At 43.4% G+C, this 4,926-nt stretch overlaps 1 pseudogene; it reads right to left on the bottom strand.

Annotated features, from left to right (window-relative positions):
- Positions 1 to 436: 436 nt before the first annotated feature.
- Positions 437 to 1,582, bottom strand: LOC102851084 (annotated as a pseudogene).
- Positions 1,583 to 4,926: the final 3,344 nt, after the last annotated feature.

Below are 4,926 nucleotides of genomic sequence, written 5' to 3'. Positions count from 1 at the left end.
GGGCATGTTGAAAGGAGGGACCGTTCCTTGGAGAGAGACATCATGTTTGGGAGTGTGGAGGGACAGTGCAGGAGGGGAAGACCCTCTTAATTCAGTGGCTGGGGTAATCGGGATGGGTGTGTCAGAGGCAGTGTGATTGGCACAAGATAGAGCAGGGTTTAGGGCTATCTCAAGGGACTCGACGGCACATAACAACAGTGTATGTTATTGATGGTGTGTGACAAGATGGGCTCTCTAAGTCCTTCCCCCTTCTCAGAGGGGGTGGATGGAAACTGTGTCAAGAATGTGAGTTTCTCAGTGTGTGGGAGAATTGAGTTGGGGCAAGGAAGGACTTCCCAGCAGCTGACGCGCTCTCTCTCTCTCTCTCTCTCTCTCTCTCTCTCTCTCTCTCTCTCTCCTCTAGTGCTATTGCTGGGGCTGATGGTCCAAGGAGCTCTTATTCTTTGGATGCCATGTAAACCATCAGGTCAACCACCCGGTTGCTGTAACCAAATTCATTGTCATACCAGGAAATGAGTTTTACAAAGTGGTCGTTCAGGGCAATGCCAGCCTCAGCATCAAATGTGGAAGAGTGGATGTCACTATTAAAGTCACAGGAGACAACATAGTCTTCAGTGTATCTGAGGATGCCCTTGAGGGGCCCTTCTGATGCCTGCTTTACTACTTTTTTTAAATTTTGTTTTATTATTTTGTGTGTGTGTACTGTCAAATCAGATCTGACTGGTAGAGGAGGAGATTGCCTGTCCTTCTCCAGCACAACATCTGGTGGATTTGAACTGTATACCTCTGGGTTGCAGTGCAGCTTCTTGCCACTAGGCCACCAGAGCTCCCTATACTTTCTTGATGTCATCCTATTTGGCAACTTTCTCGAGACAGCAGATAAGGTCCACAACTGATGCATTGGGAGTGGGGACACAGAAAGCCATGCCAGTAAGTTTCCCATTCAGCTTAGGGATGACCTTACCTAAGGCCTTGATGCAGGGAATGTGTTTTGGGCAGCTCCATGGCCATCATGCCACAGCTTTCCAGAGTGACTATCCACAGTCTTCTGGGTGGCAGTGATAGCATGGACTGCGGTCACGAGTCCCTCTATAATGTCGAAGTTGTCATGGATGATCTTGGCCAGGGGAGCCAACCAGTTGGTGGTGCAGGAGGCATTGTTGACCATCTTGAGAGAGTTGTCATATTTCTCATGTTTCACGCCCATCACAAACATGAGGGCATCAGCAAAAGGAGCAGAGATGATTATCCCTTTGGCACCACCCTTCAAGTGAGCCCCAGCCTTCTCCAAGGTTGTGAAGACACCAATGTATTCCACAACATACTCAGCACTAGTGTCACCTCACTTGATGTTGGCGGGATCTTCCTCCTGGAAGATAATGATTGCTTTCCCATTGATGACCAGCTTCCCATTCTCAGCCTTGACAGTGCGGTTGAACTTGCCATGGGTGGAATCATATTGGAACATATAGACCATGTAGTTGAGGTCAATGGCGACAGCATCCACTTTGCCAGAGTTAAAAGCAGCCCTGGTGACCAGGGGCCCAATGTGGCCAAATCCTTTAACTCCGACTTTCACCATTGTGTCTCAGGGATATGGCTGAGGCTGCACGACAAGAGAGGGCAATCTGGATCGACGAGGAGCAGAGAGCCAGGTCTCTCTTTATATGTGGCTTTTGTGGCTCTGGGTTTGGATGCAGAATGAGAAAACAATAACTTAGTCGAAACCTTTTCTTTTTTCTTCTAAGATTAAAGTGCTGTACCAGTCAGATCTGATTTGATGGTACACACAACACACACACACAAAATAATAAAAAAAAATAAATAAAAGAATGAGCTTTTCTTAAAAAAAAATTAAAGTGATGCTACCAAGTCAAAGGTGGGTGACTCTAATCTGTGGCCCTCAGGCCTGATAGGTTTTGGTAAACATTCTTCTAGGTCAACCCTGGTGTGTCCACTTGCTGTACAGAGGTAACTCGTGGTTTCTCTAAAGATAAACACTGTGATACTGATGTGTCAAATATGATAATGGTTACCCATGGTGGATGGTGTTGGGTGAAGCTCCCTGATCAAAACAAGCTTGAAAGCATCCACTTCCATAAATAGCTTGCCTCTGGAAACCCTATGAACCTGGAGAAAGGATGAAAGTCATGCAAGTGTCGAGGACTTTCATTCATAGTGTCGCTATTAGTCGCCTACAACTCGACGGCACTTAACAACAACAAAAACAAGATAAACCTTAAAAAAATCTTTTAGAAAAAGTTTTGACCAAGTTGTTGTCCTCTCATTTTGCATTCTCGTTATTCTTCTTTTGGCATGGATTTTCTCCTCAGTGTCTGAGCATAACCTCTTATTTCCAAGTCTTCAGCATGCTATATAGCTAAGATTCTGGGGACAATTAGCCAATGGCAGAGATGATATTTGATTAATGGAGTAACTGTGTGTGAAACGTCATCAGCTGTGACAGCAAGGTCGAGATTTTTATTTTTTTTTTAATTTTTTTATTATTTGTGTGTGTACCGTCAAATCAGATCTGACTGGTACAGGAGGAGATTGTTCTTCCTTCTCCAGCAAAGCATCGGCTGGATTTGAACCACATACCTCCAGGATAAGAATTTTTATTTTAATAAAATTTATTTTAATTGTTATTTTAACGAACATTTACAGAGAAGTTGTTGTTGTTGTTGTTATGTTCTGTCGAGTCGTTTGCGACTCATAGCGACCCTATGTACAACAGCCCTAAACCCTACTCTATCCTGTGCCAATCTCATTGCCTCCGACACACCCATCCTGAAGTTAGTGGATGTCAGATGACACCTCAGATGACATCCTTACACCATTTTTTTAACAACATAACTGGCTTCTTGCAATGGCTCCAAATGCACAGAAACAAGAGACTTACAACAAAAGGGCATGGAAAGTGAAACTTTTGATTCTTAGATGTCTACTTTGGTTATTATCTCTGATGACTGAAAAGTAAAGATAATATGCTGCAGTTGAGGGGAGAAAAGCCACACCTGGATTGGCCGGGGGCCAAAACCCAGGCTGATTAAAGTGATCCGTAGGGGTCAGAGTCTATAAAGAGCTCTGATGATCCATGTGGTAAGAACCCTGGAATGGATTAGCAGATAATTCCATTCATTTCTGTAGAAGTTGACAGAAATGTTGATACCCTCACAAAGCGTGGCCACAGCCTTCTGGCCCAGCAGCATTTGTTTGGTCACAGTGGCCACCAGGCGGCCCAGGAGATGACCTCAGCTATCCAGCACAAGGACCTGCAACTCCACCATCTTGGTAGCCCCCTTGGAAAGCCAACGATCCCTTTCATGGCACTTTCTATTTCTCTGCTCAAACAACGTGTCATGTCTTTTAAGTCTGAGCTGCCTCATAGCTGACCCTCCGTGGGGCTTCCAGAGCTGTAAGCACCTGCCTTTCTCTCTTGGAACCACTGGTGGATTCAAACCTCCAGAGACACTTGGCCTTTGGCTTAGCATCCCAACTCCCACCAGAGTTGGCTAATTCATTGCAATGGCCACACAGAGCTCACAGACAATATTCATGATCATGAGGCTTATTAGAGAAGCAACAGGTTACAATTCAGGGCAAGGAATGACTCAATAGAGCTCTCTCCTCCCATCATTAGAGTATAATTGTCTTTAAATAAAGTTTTTGTTTTAATTGTGATTTTAATGAAAGTTTACAGAGAAGTTAGATTTTCATTCATTCATTATTGCACATTTTCCTTTCTCTTTCTTCCCCTTCCCCCAGTTCACTTTCTTTTTTTAAAAAAAATTCATTATTTGACGATTTCCTCGCTTTCCCTTTTCCTTTCCCCTCCTCTTCCCCCAGTTCACTTTGCAATGCATCTCTTAGTCTGGACTATTGTCATACAAATAATGCCTAATCACATATTCCTTTTAAACAGTTCTTTCCTTCATCTGTTCTAATGCAATGTCCATTTCACTTAGCATAATGTCCTCCAGGGTCACCCATGTTGTATAATGTTCATTGTTTTTCAGTGCTGTGTAGTATTCCATTGTGTGAATATATCATATTTTTTCTAACCATTCATTTGTTAATAGGCACTTGGGTCGCTTCCATCTCTTTGTTATTGTTAATAACACAGCAATAAACATGAGTGTGCATATACCTGTTTGGGTGGCAGTTTTGGTTGCTTTACGGTATATTTCCAGTGGTGAAATTGCTGGATCAAATGGTATTTCTATTTTTTATTTCCAACTTTTTGAGAAAGCACCAGATTGCCTTCCATAGTGGTTGCAACATTTTACACTCCCACCAGCAACAAATAAGGGTTCCAATCTCTCCACAGCCTAACCAACATTTGTTGTTTGCTGCCTTGTTGAACATTGTTATTGTTGTTGGAGTAAAATGATATCTCTTAGTTAAGAACTTTTCAGTCAGGACATCTCAGCTCTGGACCTTAGCTCCTTAGAGACTTTTGGGCCAGCTAGGCCTTTGCTTTACTCAGTAAAGTGTTGCAAAGCTCTTTTTCTCCCATTGAGTTGGACGGATTCATAGGTGACCTCCCAACAGGTTTTCAAAGCTGTAAATCACACTGGAGGAGACTGCTCATCTTTCTCCTTCAGTGGCTGGTTAGCAGCACAGCTTTCTACAGACTATGCCACACCTATTAGCTCTTTAACACCCCAATGAGTGTCCCTAAAAAACTACTTAGGTCCCCAGCAAGTGCCTAGAGGTACCTCATTCTACCTAAAGTTGTTCCACTTTTCTGGTCCACACTTGCAGTTTCCTCCTTCCATGGTAACAAAACAAAGACAAGTCAATTCCCAGATAAGATTGTATCAGATGCACTGAGGTTAGTTTTTAGTTAAAACTATACAATACCTGGGGGTAGGTGTCAGCAGAAATTTATGTTCTAAGCGCAAGGGCGACGCAGCGCGAGGG

The sequence above is a fragment of the Elephantulus edwardii genome, unplaced genomic scaffold (genome assembly GCF_000299155.1).
Source record: "Elephantulus edwardii isolate Elephantulus edwardi_28Jun2011 unplaced genomic scaffold, EleEdw1.0 scaffold00246, whole genome shotgun sequence".
NCBI classification, from domain to species: domain Eukaryota; kingdom Metazoa; phylum Chordata; class Mammalia; order Macroscelidea; family Macroscelididae; genus Elephantulus; species Elephantulus edwardii.
Note: the sequence above shows the minus strand (reverse complement) of the source record. Positions and strands in the feature narration are given on the sequence as shown.